At 43.9% G+C, this 16,628-nt stretch overlaps 1 long non-coding RNA gene across 1 annotated transcript; it reads right to left on the bottom strand.

Annotated features, from left to right (window-relative positions):
- Positions 1–553: 553 nt before the first annotated feature.
- LOC147357696 (uncharacterized) lies at positions 554–6,454 on the bottom strand. Its single transcript, XR_015142038.1, has 3 exons — positions 6,421–6,454; positions 3,448–3,697; positions 554–735 (listed from the first exon to the last, which is right to left on the bottom strand). It is a non-coding gene; the product is annotated as an uncharacterized LOC147357696 (long non-coding RNA).
- Positions 6,455–16,628: the final 10,174 nt, after the last annotated feature.

Genomic DNA, 16,628 nt, shown 5'->3' with positions numbered 1-16,628 from the left:
CAAAGGAATGACATGAACTGATTTAGGTTTAAAAGAATCACCCTGGGCGACTTCCCTGGTGGTCCAGTAGCTAAGACTCCATGCTCCCAATGCAGGGGGCCCAGGTTCAATCCCTGATCAGGGAACTCAATCCTTCATGCTGCAACTAAGAGTTTGTGTGCCACAGCTAAAGCTCCCACATGCTGCAACTCAGGCCCAGCGCAGCCAAAAAAAAAAAAAAAAGAATCACTCTGGCTGCTATGTTGGGAATGGGTTATGTACAGAAGCAAGTAACTACTGAAACGATGCAAGTGAGAGGCAGTGTAGTTTGGAGCAAAGCGATTGAAGTGGGAAAGGTGAGAAGGGTTCAGATTCTAAACATATTTTGAAAGTACAGATAATAGAATTTCTTCATAGATTGGATTTGGGGTGACAGAAAAGGATAGGTATCTGGATAACCGGCTTGATATAAATTTTTAAACATAGGTGACCACTTTTAATACCATATACACCCTTCTTACCTCTACAGTCCTGTCAAGCTTGTTGGACAATGACAGGTGCCTTACCTGGGAGCAGCTGAGCAGTAAGCTGGGCATTAGCCTTTAGGGTGTCCTGGCATGAAAGTTTTGTCCAAATAAATGACAATTAACTGTGCCAGTGATTTTTTTCTTCCAGGAATCAGAATTGGGGAGACAAAAATCATCATTACCATCATCCTCAGTGAGAGCAGACATGGAGAGAAGGCAGTATCCAGACCTCATGAGTAAGCAGAAACCATGAATAAACAAATGCTCTGAGCAAACAAAAACCAGGAGGCAGCCAAAAGATACACAGACTAATGACAGACGTAATAGAAGATAACCGAGGAAGCACCAAATTCTCAGGAGAGACAGAGTCAATGACCAGGCCTGGGTCACATGCGAATCCTGGAACCTCATGTACAGTCAGCTACTCTGTTACCAGAAGTGGGAGGATGGTGCTAGACAGGCAAAGACTACAGGTGTGTGCACCAGCCACATGAAGTCAGGCAGGAACCGACTCATGGGAGCCAGAACCACACATGAGCCAAAACTATGAAGGTGTTAGGAAGCCAGAAAAAGCAGAGGAAACCTGTCTGCTGAGAGAAGCTGAGAAGTATAGCAGAGGATCAGAGAGGAGCAGATGATGGCAGATGGTGCCACTGTGTTCGAGCTGGGACTATATGTAATTTTCCTTTTTCAGTCCCATCCCCAGGTGTCCTGGCTAGGCTGACCCCTGCATTTTAGTGTCCCCAGAATACCTCCTTTAGATGTTCAAAATATCCTCTTTTCTTTTTTTTTTTAAGTTGAAGTATAGTTGATTTACAATATTACATTAGTTACAGGTGTACAGCTTAGTGATTCAGTATTTTTATACATTATACTCTATTTAAAGTTATTATAAAATAATGGCTGTAATTCCTTGTGCTGTACAGTATATCCTTATTTATCTATTTTATACACAGTAGTTTGTATCTCTTAACCACATACTGTTGTCTTAAACCCCCCTCCTCCCCATTTGTAACCACTAGTTTATTTTCTATATCTGTGAGTTTGTTTTTGTTTTGTTATATTCATTCTTTTATTTTTTTTTAGATTCTACATATAAGAGACAACAAAGAGTTTGTGTTTGACGTATCACTAAGCATAGTACCCTCTAGGTCCATCTGCTGCTGTTGCTGCTGCTAAGTCGATTCAGTCATGTCCGACTCTGTGCGGCCCCATAGATGGCAGCCCACCAGGGTCCCCCGTCCCTGGGATTCTCCAGGCAAGAACACTGGAGTGGGTTGCCATTTCCTTCCCCAATTCACGAAAGTGAAAAGTGAAAGTGAAGTCGCTCAGTCGTGTCTGACCCTCAGCGACCCCATGGACTGCAGCCTTCCAGGCTCCTCCATCCATGGGATTTTCCAGACAAGAGTGCTGGAGTGGGGTGCCATTGCCTTCTCCGCTAGGTCCATCTACATTATTGCAAATGGCAACTTTTCATTCTTTTTAATGACTGACATATTACATTGTATATACATATTCCACATCTTCTTATCATTCATTTGTTGACAGACACCGAGTAATTTTTGATTTATGCTCCAGGGATAAAGATGGCATATTGTCAGGAAATCACATAGTATCTACTATTCTCTGCAGATTGAGCATGGCAGACAAGGTACAAAAGGTGAATGTGACTATTTTGAATAAAGAAGAGCTAAGTGGAATCATGTGAAGCACTTTATGTACCTTCTCTTATTTAATCTGCAGTGTGAAGGAGGTACTATCATCACTGAGGTTCACAGAGGATAAGTACAGTCTGTCTTCATTATTTGTGGGTTCCATATTTGCAAATTTTCTTACTCACTAAAATTTATTTGTAAGCCCAAATCAATCCTCTTGGCACTTTAGTCATTCCCAGACAGCGCAGGGCAGTGAAAAAACTGATTTCTCCAACTTGCACATTCCCAGCTGAGGCAAGCAAGGCGACGCTCTCCCTTCTTGTGTCAGCTCGTATGCTGTAAATAAGTTTCCCTTTTGTAATTTAGTTAGCACCACATTTTTCACTTTTTTGTGCTGTTTATTTGTGATTTTACTGTTTAAAATGGCCTCTAATCATATTGTTAAAGTGCTACCTAGTGTTCATAAGTACAAGCAGCTGTGATATGCCTTACAGAGGAAACGTTTTAGATGAGCTTTGTTCAGGCACGAATTACAGTGCTGTTGGCTGTGGGGTCAATGTTAATGAGTCAATAATACATGTTTAATAAGGTGCCTTTAAGCAGAAGCATGGGCTTCCCATGGGCTTTCCAAGGGCTTTCCACGTGCTAGTAGTAAAGAATCCACCTGCCAATGCAGGAGACACAGAAGACACAGGTGCAATCCCTGGGTTGTGAAGATCCCCTGGAGGAGGCCATGGCAGCTCACTCCAGTATTCTTGCCTGGAAAATTCCATCGACAGAGGAGCTTGGCAGGCTGCAGTCTGTGGGGTTGCAAAGACTCAGACACGACTGAGCAACTGAGCTCTCACACACGCAAGCAGAAGCGTACATAAAATAAAGTTATACAGTTATATATTGATTGGTTGTGAAAATGTTTCACTGGAGACTTGCGAGAACCTAACCCTATATTTCCCCTATGAGTAATAGTTTCATATTACTAATTCAGTGTTTGCAGAGATTTACAGAACATAACTACCGTGAAAAACAAGAATCAACTGTGATATGTGTAGGATCCGACAACTTACAGGAGCGTGGAGAGCCCAGCTGCAAAGTCTTGCCTCTCTGATTCTAGACACCTGTGCTCATTTCATCCCACCCTTTCAGAAGAGAAAGAAAAGCTCTTCTGCTCAGCTTCCGGTGCTCCTTCTACTCTATGACGTTGCTTTCCCTACATCTTGTTGCCTAGGTGGGAAATGAACAGGTATGAAACAACTGTGAAAAACACATCATAATCATAGCACATTTACCATCACCATTCCTTAAATATATGTGGCTGACATGGCTGCTCTATCACAACCCGTTTTCCTGCTGGAGCCCAAATGGAGTTTCCTGATTTTTAACACAAGACTCCAGGCAATCACTACCAGTCCATCAGAGTTGGCATCTATGATGAAACTTTTATCTTCCTTGTATGATGACCTGTGTTCTTATAAGATCAAGCATACACTTGTAGTGATGTGAATGAACCTAGAGTCTATCCATCATACAGAGTTAAGTCTGAAAGAGAAAAACAAATATCATATATTAATACATATATATGGAATCTGGAATATGGTATTGATCACCTATTTTCAGGGCAGGAATAGAGATGCAGACATAGAGAACACATTTGTGAACATGGGGGTTTGAAGGGGAGGGTGGGATGAGTTGACAGAGTAAGACTGACATATATGTATACACTACCATGTGTAGAATAGCTGGTGGGAAGCTGCTGTATAGCACAGGGAGCTCAGCTTGCTCTTCTGCGATGACCTAGACGGGTGCGATGAGGGAGGTAGGAGGGAGGCTCAAGAGGGAGGGGATATATGTATACATAAACTACCACACCATTTAAAGCAATTATACTCAAAAAAAAAAAAAAAGCATACACTTAGAGGGTCCAAGCCTCCAGGCTTAATTTAAGGAATTTTAGAGTTTATACTGAGTTTCACTCTGTTTCAAAGCCTAGACCCTTAAGGTAGCTCTGAGTGTCTGGCTGACTCTGCTTTGGAAAGGCTTTCTGGATTCCTTTACATAGTTAAGACTGTTCCTGAAAGATTCATTTTGATGGAAACAGCCTTCTTGTTCATCTTTCTATCACCTGTGCCTAGAACACTTTTGGCTAAATGTTCCTCATGATTTTGTTCAGTGAATGCCTGGCCTCTTAGATTGCCATCTATTTTTCCTAGGGAGAATGAGCTCTGACATGGGCCAGTGACAGAATGGAATCCTTACTGGCAAGAAGCAGGGGCCAATATAGCAGGGGTGGAGCTTTTCAGCTGAGGAGGAGGTTTTGGGGGTAAGCAGTCAAGAAACTGTACATGAAACTGAATAGAGAAGCATTTGACTGAATCTCTCTGCCTCTTTTCTTCATTTCTCTTCATGTTCTCTCCTATGGATTACCTCTTTACCTCTGGTAAGATGGATTTGAGAAACCCAAGCAGGAATGGGGTCAAGGCGTACAGGGAAGAGGAGGCATGGGGTATGCTGCCTGGGAGCTCGTCTTAACTCTGAACTAGTGTTGGAGAAGACTCTTGAGAGTCCCTTGGACTGCAAGGAGATCCAACCAGTCCATTCTAAAGGAGATCAGCCCTGGGTGTTCTTTGGAAGGAATGATGCTAAAGCTGAAACTCCAGTACTTTGGCCACCTCATGCGAAGAGTTGACTCATTGGAAAAGACCCTGATGCTGGGAGGGATTGGGGGCTGGAGGAGAAGGGGACGACAGAGGATGAAATGGCTTGATGGACATGGGTTTGGGTGAACTCCGGGAGTTGGTGATGGACAGGGAGGCCTGGCACGCTGTGGTTCATGGGGTCGCAAAGAGTCGGACACGACTGAGTGACTGAACTGAACTGAACTGAAAGGACTCCAGCCTTCAGCTTCTAGTCTGTGGGCACCAGTGTTGCCCATTCTCACACAGGGCTCAGGACTCTTAGCCCTCTACCTGCCCAATTCATCTTCCTCTCCCCAGCTCCTGTTTCCTTTCTCTTACACATAGCAGATGTGGTTTGTGAGGAGATAGGGAAAAGGAAGTTAGCCCGGGGAGACATGGATATATTTGACCGGGAGCCTAGGAAGGGAAAGTCACTCAGTGCACCAGTGTGGAATGGGAGAGTTGAAAGTACATTAGATATCTGAACCAGGTTTATTATTTTATTATTGGAAGTGGTTTTCAGTCAAAATCTCTGTCGTGGTATTGGGAGGACCACAGGAAGCTGGGGCTTCCCACTCTGCAGTGGGTTCTGGAGCAGTGTGGTACTCAAGGCCTTGGGGGACTGTGATAAAGTACCTAAAGGCATGGGCTTTGGAATAAGACTGAACTGAGTTACCATGTTCTAGGTCTGTAGTTTGGGGCAGGCTCCTTAATCTCTCTGGATTTTAGTTCTTTTATGTATAAGATGCAGATATTAATGGTATGCACTCTATTGGATTATGATTCTCACAATCATTAAAAGAAGTGAGGTCTGTGATGTTTTTGTGAAGTGTGCTTAGGAAACTCAAATGTTATCTATTGCTATTATTCATAATACTACCATCTTGTGGTATTTTCTTACACCTGGTGAGATATTTCCTTTTCTTCTCAGCTCTGAGAATGAAAGCAAAATGTACAGAATTTTGAAGAATCTGTAAGAGCAAGACAGGTACTCACAGGGACACGTGAGCCTGAGTCTGAGAAGCAATCCTGACTGTGGAAGTGTCAGGACACCCGCAGGATTGCCCAGCAGGGACCAGAGTGGGGCCTCTGGAGATCATTCATTCCTGAGATCATTTGGTGACTGATTAAAAAAGGCACTGAAGGCTCACTTTGGAAAAGTATGCCCGTATTTCCTCTTGCCCTACTTCAGCAGGCTTGAAGGGGTAAGGAGTGGCCATCTCCAACTTACCCAAGAAATGAACCAATGGCCCAGAGCGATGGCTATGAAGCTCTTGTAAGCCTTGACACACTGGGCTTCACCTCCCCGGCTTCTGTGATACTTGTTTCCCACAGCTGGGCTCACAGATGCATCCCTCCTACCACTGCCTTGTGGAATCTCCCAGCGTTTGCCCATCACCCATTGTATTAGTTTTCAACTGCTTCTGTGTCAAATTATTACAACCTTGGTGGCTTAAACAACACAAATTCATTACCTTAGAGTTCTGCAGTTTAGAAAACCAAAATGGATCTCACTGGGCTAAAATCAAGGTGTCATCAGGGTTTTCTTCCTTTGTAGAGGCCTTAGAGGGGGCAATGTTTCCTTACCTTTTCCAGCTTCTAAAGACCACCTGCAGTTCTTGGTTTATGGCCCCCTTCCATCTTTAAAGCCAGCAATGGCAGGTTGAGTCTTCACATCTGCTTCCATCAACACATGTTCTTCTGATTCTTCCTCTTCCACACTCAAGACCCTATGATTACATTGGGCCCACCTGAGTAATACAGGATACTCTCCTTATTTTGAGGTCAGCCAATTAGCAACCTTAATTCCATTTGCAACCTTGCCTTAATTCCAGAATTCCCACTTGCCATGTCATATTACATATCCATAGGTTCCAGAGACAGCATGTGGATGTCTTTGGGGGCCATCATTCTGCTTTCAGCAGCCATTACTCACTGCGCCCTGCTCTCTGATTCTAGAATGAGTAAGCTCCCTTGGATGCCAGGCCTGAGCCATCCTCTTTGTGCTGGGATTCATGAATTCCATACTAAGGTGCTGGTCTCTAGCCTGACTGGAGACCCTCCAGTCCTCCCCTTCACTTTTATATAAAGTGATCCAAAGTGCCTTATACTGAGCATGAGGGTGCTCTGACTGCTGTGCCCAAATAGGTGGGTAGGAGAAATTATTCTTTATTTCTTCAAAAACATTCATATTCTTTATTGTGATAGCCAGGCTAACACTAGTAGATTCAATTTTTTTTATTAAAATTTTCAAACAGGGATTTCCAGTGGTAGCCCAGTAGTTAAGACTCCAAGGGTGATCCAGTGGTTCAGGCCCTGCTTCCACTGAAGGGGCCACAGGTTCAGCCCCTTGTAGGGGAATTAAGATTCCACATGCCACACGTTGTGGGAAAAAAAAAAATACAAACATAAGAAGCCGATTTGTTCATTCTATGCTATCCCAGTCTTATCTGATAGCACTTTCATTAACTTAATTAATGCCTGAGGACAGTTTTCATGGACTGCAATAATCATTAGCTGCCAGTACTGAAAACTCTCCATTGGTGACCTGTATGTTTCTGGACACATGCATAAAGGCACACTCATCTACACGCACAGTGCTCAGTGTGGTGGGGAAAAGATGTTAAACTATGTTGAAGATGTGCTAGCTATCATCCTACCTTAAAGGGAGGGAAAAGAAACGGATCTAGCATTTATTGAGAAGCTGCATTGTGCTGGGAACTTTATATTCATAAACTCACTGTAAATCTTATTAGAACGCAGGAAAGCAGCTTTCATCAACTCCATTTTACAAATGTGAAAATTGAGGCCCGAGAGTCACATAACTAGTAATAACTCAACGTGTGACACCTGGACTGTCTGACTCTTAAACTTTTTCCTTTCCCTTTCACATGACCAGCTCTTAAAGCAAGAGAATAGATCAGAATAAGGACATTCAAACTGAGGTTAGTGGAACAAGCCCTGGAGCTTCTTGGAGATACTCAGGGAGTCTACATGTCAGGATTGAAGGTGTTTGGTAAGAGGCAAGAAGAGTGGACTGGGTTTTGGGCTCTCCCCACCTTTAATCAGACCAGCTCTACTGTTACCAGTTTTATATATTGGGATTCAATGTAATATTTCCACAGGAAAAGATGGGACGTAGTTCTGCTAACATAGACTCTTAAAGGCTATGAGACTGGAATCTGACCTCCACATCCCTACAGTTCCAGAATTCTGTCCTAGTTATGCCCAGCTAATCGGTCAATTCTTCCAGTGCCTTGATCATCCACTAAATGTGGTCAGAGGCTGTGGGAGGAATGTAGTGGTGGTGGTTTAGTCGCTAAGTCATGTCCAACTCTTGTGACCCCAAGGCCATATAGCCTGCAGGCTCCTCTGTCCATGGGATTCACCAGGCAAGAATACTGGAGTGGGTTGCATTTCCTTCGCCAGGGGATCTTCCCTACCAGGAATTGGACCCGGGTCTTTACACGGATCTTTTGATATTGATATCAAAGATATTCTGAGAGTCTGCCTAGACATGACACTGGTTGGCTCAGAGTGAGTCAATAAGATACTTTCAAAGTGAGCAGAGCCCTGTGAAATGAAGGAGATAACAACTTTGAAAATTTTAAGTTAGCACCTCATAGGCTACAATGTCTGGGTGAGTCATTATCTTAACAAAGGGTAAAATGAAAGGTACATCTTCTCTTTATGTGGGGATCTTCCCGACCCAGAGATCGAACACAGGTCTCCTGCATTGCAGGCAGATACTTTATCGTCTGAGCTACCTGGGAAGCCCCTTCACTTGGCGACACTCTTATTTCTGCTTCCCTGAGTTACTCCTTAGTAATCCCTCAAGGAAGTCTATTAAAAATAGCCAACATTTATTGATGGAGTACATTAATCTTTACAATAAGTAACTCATGTAACAGAGCCTCAGAATGCCACCCCCCTACCAAACCCACCTTGTTCCTCATTCATGGCCATAGGATTCCTGATTTTTAGCTGTGCACAAGGCTGCCTGGAATTTCCCAGCCTCCCTTGCAGCTTAGATGTGATTGTGTGACTACATTCTTGTCAATGAGATATAAGCAGAAATAGTGTATGGCAGCTTCTGGCAATTTTCTTTAAAAGACAGATGGTACATGCCCTTTACCCTTTCTTCATCCCTTTGTCCAGTCTGCTTCATGGAAGACAGATGCAATGGTTGCCAGTCTAGTCACAATCGAGGACCATGAGGCCACACAGAAGGTATGGAGAGCAGTGAAGTGGCCCTGGGTCCCTGAGGACACTGTGGAACAACTCTGGAGTTTCTACTTCAGAAACTACACACACTTTGGTGTGAAAGAAAAACAAAAGAATATTGTTGAAACTGTTTATATTTCTGTTTCTCACAGCCAATATGAATCTATATAGGATAGACCCTATATGCTATGTACTATATTTTTCAATTTTTCAAATAAGAAAACTGTGGGTTATCCAGATTAAATCATTTTCGAAAGTCACCCACCTAGTAGACGAAGCAGTTAGGATCTGATTTTGTCAAAGCAAAATATACTTTCCTCCTGTTCAGTGTTCACTTTCAGACCCTGAGGATAGTTTTTGACCCTCTATAGTTGGCAATAGCCTTTCAGCAAAGCCCTCTGATAGGGTCTGGTCATTGAACCATACTCTTCAACTTGCCCCTCCTTTATCTCTTTCAAAAATTCATGAGTTCCAAGGATCATGGTGAGGCTCAACTGCATGTCACCTTGAGAGTTCTGGGAGGTCAGTGCTGCCACCAGGGGTCTGATTGCATGAGGGCTGTTTACAAACTTTTATAGTTTACTTATTATATTTGTGTATTTATTTACCTTGGTGCTGGATCATCATGGCTGTGCACGGGCTTTCTCTAGTTGTGGTGATCAGGGGCTGCTCTCTAGTCGTGGTGCTTGGGCTTCTCTGTGGAGCACGGGCTCTAGGGTGTATGTGCTTTGGTAGTTGTGGCACTGGGTTCAGCAGTTGCAGCTCATGGGTTTTAGAGCACAAGCTCAGTAGTTGAGGGGCATGGGCTTAGTGGCCCTGAGTGGCATGTGGGATCTTCCTGAACCAGGACTGAACCTGTGTCCTTTGCATTGGCAGATGGATTCTTAACTACTGGGCCACCACGGAAGTCCTACATGAAGACTCTTAGACCTTCCAGGATAAAGGATAATAACGACCATGGGAACTAATGATTGAGACCCTAGACAGATGGTAACTCTGAATAGAGAGGGAATGATGAAATAGGCCCTAATCCCAGGGGGAGGGCAGAGGTGCTGAGAAAGCAGAGCAGGATGTAGGTGAGAACAGAGTGGTAGTGGGTAGCAGAAGGGGATATCCGTTTCACTGTGGGCACACACCAGGCAGGTGAGGCAGGCTGAGGTAGATGGTATCACAGGGTGAGAAACAAGTGAGACACACGTGTTTAGATGCCAGACTACCTAAGGTTTGTTGAAAAATGTTTCACTCTTTAGAACGGCAACTTCATTCCACTTTGGGGTTAAAGAGGGCTGTGGTGCAGTTAAACAGAGCTAACACTGGGAGTAGTGATCAAGGTTGGAGGGCAGAGGAGGCAAATTGGCAGCACCAGCAAACACAATGGAAAGAAGGCAGATACCTTCCTCTTGACTGCACTCATCTTCCTCAAAGGGAAAATCAGAACCAGTGGTGGATAAGCGGCAGGTGGCTGGTTTACTTGCAGATCTAGTTGAGACATGACCCAGGGAATGTATGACATGTTCCTTAGGAACTTCGAGGGGATATTTTAAAAATATGTATCATAAACGGAAAAATATTGTATCATTCCACTTATTTGAAGTGCTGGATGAGCTGCACTTCCTAGGTTGTGCTAGTGTTAAAGAGCCCGCCTGTCAATGCAAGAGACATTAGAGATGCAGGTTCAATCCCTTGGTCGGGAAGATCCCCTGGAGGAGGTCATGGCAACTCACTCCAGTGTTCTAGCCTGGAAACTCCATGGACAGAGGAGCCTGGCGGCTACAGCCCATAGGGTTACACAGAGTCGGGCATGACTGAACCGAGTTAGCATGCAGCACAGATGCATGAAATTCATAGAAACAGAAAGTAGAACAGTGGCTACAAGGGGCAGGAGGGAGCAGGAAATGGGGAGTTGTTGTTTAATGTGTACAAAGTTTCAGATTCACTTCAGTTCAGTTCAGTCGCTCAGTCCTGCTGACTCTTTGTGATCCCATGGACCGCAGCACGCCAGGCCTCCCTGTCCATCACCAACTCCTGGAGTTCACCCAAACTCATATCCATTGAGTTGGTGATGCAATCCAACCATCTCATCCTCTGTTGTCCCCTTCTACTCCCACCCTCAATCTTTCCCAGCATCAGGGTCTTTTCAAATGAGTTAGCTCTTCACATCAGGTGACCAAAGTATTGGAGTTTCAGCTTCAACATCAGTCCTTCCAATGAACACTCAGGACTGATCTCTTTTAGGATGGACTGGTTGGATCTCCTTGCAGTCCAAGGAACTCTCAAGAGTCTTCTTCAACACCACAGTTCAAAAGCATCAATATTTTGGCGCTCAGCTTTCTTTATAGTCCAACTCTCACATCCATACATGACCACTGGAAAAACCATAGCCTTGACTAGATGCACCTGTGTTGGCAAAGTAATGTCTCTGCTTTTTAATATGCTGTCTAGGTTGGTCATAACTTTCCCTCCAAGGAGTAAGTGTCTTTTAATTTCATGGCTGCAGTCACCATCTGCAGTGATTTTAGAGCCCCCCAAAATAAAGTCAGCCACTGTTTCTACTGTTTCCCCTTCTGTTTGCCATGAAGTGATGGGACCAGATGCCATGATCTTCGTTTTCTGAATGTTGAGCTTTAAGCCAACTTTTTCACTCTCCTCTTTCACTTTCATCAAGAGTCTCTTTAGTTCTTCTTCAATTTCTGCCATAAGGGTGGTATCATCTGCATATCTTAGGTTATTGATATTTCTCTGGCAATCTTGATTCCAGCTTGTGCTTCTTCAAGCCCAGCGTTTCTCATGATGTACTCTGCATTTAAGTTAAATAAGCAGGGTGACAATATACAGCCTTGACGTACTCCTTTTCCTATTTGGAACCAGTCTGTTGTTCCATGTCCAGTTCTAACTGTTGCTTCCTGACCTGCATACAGATTTCTCAAGAGGCAGGTCAGGTGGCCTGGTATTTCCATCTCTTTCAGAATTTTCCACAGTTTATTGTGATCCACACAGTCAAAGCCTTTGGCATAGTCAATAAAGCATGATGCAAAAACTCTGAGGATGGAGACTGGTAATATTGCACTAAATTTTGACTGAACTCTATGCCATTGAACACACACTAAAAATAGTTAACGTAGTAAGTCTTATGTGTATCTTACCACATGTACATAAAAAGGTATGTTTCCACATGCAGGGCAACCTCTATCCCTCACTGAGGAGAGGTTAACTTAGCCACAGGTAGCCTAGCACTATGGCTAGAAATCCCATTCCTTTCAGACATTCTGCCTTGGCCCCGTCTTTGCTGTGTTCCTGTATTTAGTTGCTTCTAAAACTGGGCCCCTTCTTCCATGTTTGACTATCCCTTATTCCTTGAACTTAATGTGGATTTGACTTCTAAGGTTCAATCTCTGACATATATTCCTGGAATATATTTGCTTTTCACCTCTGTCCTGGTTATATTCCAACTGTCTGGGCAACTCTACACCTCTGCTCCCCAAAACTATTCCTCCCGCCTGGGCCCCACTTTTCCTAAGGCCCTGCCTGCCTAATCTGGCCTCCTTCAAGGGCAAATCAGACACCTAACCACCGAGGGCCACACTGCTGACTCCCTTCCCTAAATTCTTAGACTCTAGGATGAGAGCACTTATCTACATACTTTCTTGTGACATCCCTTGTTGGGGGATGATAAGACCCGAGGTCAGAAGTGACGAGACCATTCTGGTGATGAAGAGAAGATGGTGAAAACACAGGACAGCAAACAGACTGTGAGGACCTGGAGGATAGGTTGGGTGGGTGGGTGGGAGGGAGGTTCAAGAGAGAGGGGATCTATGTATATGTGCAGCTGATTCACTTCGTTGTACAGCAGGAACTAACACAATATTGTAAAGCAATTATACTCCAATTAAAAAAAACAAAAACAGACCAGCCCCAGATAACCACTAGGTAAGCAGAGAGGTCTGTGAGTGGACAGTGGCTCACGCAACCAGCCTAAAGTTCCGGGAATTCTATCAGCAGGAGCCACAGGCCATTTTATGTTTTGCTTTCTTTCTTGCTGTGACCCAGATGAAAGCTGAGGCCTCCCTGATTAATGAGCCCAATGAAATCACCTCAATCACTTGATTCTACACTGTGGGAACACACAACTTTCCTCAGATTTGGGGGAATTTTCAGAAGCTAGTAGTCTCCTGACTCTGCCCCCAGGTTTCTGTATTTAATCGTACTGGTTCTAATTTACCAACCTGTTTTCCCAAGAGCTAGAAAACACAGTGCTTTCACCAGTTCAGTCAGTTCAGTTCAGTCGCTCAGTTGTGTCCGACTCTTTGCAACCCCATGAATTGCAGCACGCCAGGCCTCCCTGTCCATCACCAACTCCCGGAGTTCACTCAGACTCACGTCCATCGAGTCGGTGATGCCATCCAGCCATCTCGTCCTCTGTCATCCCCTTGTCCTCCTCCCCCAGTCCCTCCCAGCATCAGGGTCTTTTCCAATGAGTCAACTCTTCACATGAGGTGGCCAAAATATTGGAGTTTCAGCTTTAGCATCAGTCCTTCCAAAGAACACCCAGGACTGATCTCCTTTAGGATGGACTGGTTGGATTTCCTTGCAGTCCAAGGGACTCTCAAAAGTCTTCTCCAACACCACAGTTCAAAAGCATCAATTCTTTGGCGCTCAGCTTTCTTCACAGTCCAACTCTCACATCCATACATGACCACTGGAAAAACCATAGCCTTGACTGGACAGACCTTTGTTGGCAAAGTAATGTCTCTGCTTTTTAATATGCTATCTAGGTTGGTCATAACTTTCCTTCCAAGGAGTAAGCGTCTTTTAATTTCATGGCTGCAATCACCATCTGCAGTGATTTTGGAGCCCAAAAACATAAAGTCTGACACTGTTTCCACTGTTTCCCCATCTATTTCCCATGAAGTGATGGGACCAAATGCCATGATCTTAGTTTTCTTAATGTTGAGCTGTAAGCTCAACAGTTAACCCCAACCAAAAAGTCTGTAGGTTTTACAAAGCGGTAAGTAATATTACCATTGTTTTACAGAGGATGAAACTGAGGCACAGAGAGGCTAAATAACATGCTCAATGAATATCTGTAATTTGGGGAACTATATTTGACTTCTTTTGGTGTGTGTGTGTGGGGGGGTGCTGCTGTTACATTGTATGAGCTTAACCTATCACCATCTTGCATAACTTCTTTCCCTTCTTCTTTCTCTTCCCTAATTTTTTCCATCCCAGGGGGCCCTCCAAATCTCAAATTCACCTTCTCTTTTACACGAAAGGATTTCCAATCTCACTTTTGGATTCTAGCAGTTATTAAAATATTTCTTCTCAAGTAGTTGATTCTTCCCTAATAGAAACCCTAGTATATGCACGCGTGTGTTGCTTCAGTTCTCTCTGACTCTTTGCGACCCTGTGGACAGGAGCCCGCCAGGCTCCTCTGTCCATGGAATTCTCTAGGCAGGAATACTGGAGCAGTTGCCATGCCCCCCTTCAGGGTGGCACTTCCCAACCCAGGGTGGTGGTAGTGGTAAGAACCTGCCAGTCAATAGGAACACTAGTATGTATTAACCTTTAACATAATATGATTTTCTCTACTGTTATACTCTTTTAGTTTTAAATTTTCTTGTATCAACCAAGCCAGTTTCAAAGTAAAAAGTATCAGAGTCACTCAGAATAAAAGGTTTAAAACTTCTCAAATCAGACCTTATATGATAGCCATTCCTTTATTTAACCCACAAGGATTCCCATTTTTTCCAGCCTCCTTAGATCTTGCAGCACGGTCTAAACTTGGCTGTATACCTGGGGATCTCTGGGATAAAGCCTTGGGCCAAAGTGCAGAGATTCTAATTCAGTGTATGAAAGTGGGGCCTGGGATTCTGCATCTTCAAATCCCTCAGTGATTGTTGAAGAACACTGATTACACAGGCTTCATTTCAAGGGCTCAGTAGCCGCATAGGCCTACTGTATCAGACAGTGGGGATACAGAACATTTCCATGACTGCTTGACATTCTAGTGAACAGTGCTGGTCTAGACCATTTAAGGTCCATAGAACTTTCACTGTGATGCATAGCAAATGTGATCTTCCCTTCCTTTCTCCACCTTCCCGACTCCTCTCACTCCATCTGGACTGTCCCTCCCTAGGCAGGAAACTCTCCTATAACCTCAGCCTGTTCTCTGACAGCTCCCTCTACCTCTTGGCCTTCATTTATTTGCTCATTTCAGGGCCAGGATATGATGTTAGGGTCCTCTTTGCTCCCTGTAAGCGTTTCCACACTCTTGTGAAAGACTCAGCCACTTGGAGGCCAGTACATTTGGCTCTGGGCATGCTCCTCCTCCTTACAGATTTATTACCAGCCTCCTAGTCATCTCACTTGATTATTGAACACTCATTCATGTGAACAGGCTCACGGTGTTCTTGCTTACCTCAAACCTTGCCATCATCTCAGACGATGCCAGTGTCCAGCTAACAATTGGTCCCTCAGTTCTTTGACCTTCTCATCTCCACTTAAAACGTTAAGGATAAGAGTTAACACTTGCTCTGTGCCAATCACTAGTCTAAGAAATGAACATATCCTGTATTAACTCATTGAATTCCATGACAGTCCTACAAGATTGATCACTGTTATTACCATCTCCATTTTATAGATGAGGAAACAGGTCTGCTGGTGGTTGTTCTGCTATTGAGTACAGAAAGCAAGATCTCAACTCAGGCACTCTAGTTCCAGACAGTAATTGCTTTACTACTACTCCAAACTTTGTCCTTCCAATGACAGTCTTCTGTTCAGCTTCCACTACCTCCACTTCCACTGTCGTACCCTGAACTCCACCACCTCCTCTACCTGCATCATCTTCAAATAACTCATTAAAGCATTTCATAGTCTATCAACTTCCTCTTTCTCAAGCAGATCAATAAAAGCAACATAAAAGTAATGCTAATACTAGCAAACACTTATAGAGCCTAAGTGCTCTTAACTTGTCAACTCATTGATTCCTTTTTTATGAGTGAAGGGAGGTATTATTACTATTTTACAGAAAAGGAAATTGAGGCACAGGGAAGTTAAGTAACATGTGCAATGTCACACAGCTCATTGGTGGCAAAGCTAACATTTGAATCCAGTCAGATGAGAGGCCATGTTCTCATCTCCTGTGTTAAAAATGATAAACCTGGGACTTCCTTGATGGTCCAGTAGATAAGAATCTGTCTGCCAATGCAGGGGATATAGTTTCGATTCCTGGTCCAGGAAGATTCCACATGCCACCGGGCAGCTAAGCCAAAGTGCCGCAACGACTGAAGCCTGAGCCCCCTAGAGCCCATGCTCCGCAGCAGGAGAAGCCACCGCAGTGAGAAGCTTACATTGCAACAAGAAAGTCGCCCCTGCTCACTGCAGCTAGAGAGAAGCCTGCACGCAACGACAAAAACTCGGTGCAGCCAAAAATAAATACATTAATTAATTTTTTAAAAAGAATGATAACCTGGAATTGTGGGGGAAATCATTTTCACCTGCCTTTTTTTTTTTCCCCTAAAATACCCATGCCTATCCTCCAGTTTTAAATGTTTGTTTGTTTTCTGTTTTGAAAG

Source organism: Bos grunniens, chromosome 15, assembly GCF_055505025.1.
Source record: "Bos grunniens cultivar Pamir isolate PY7600 chromosome 15, Bosgru_T2T1.0, whole genome shotgun sequence".
NCBI lineage: Eukaryota > Metazoa > Chordata > Mammalia > Artiodactyla > Bovidae > Bos > Bos grunniens.
The sequence above is the reverse complement of the archived record's forward strand: the minus strand, read 5'-3'. Positions and strand labels throughout refer to the sequence as shown.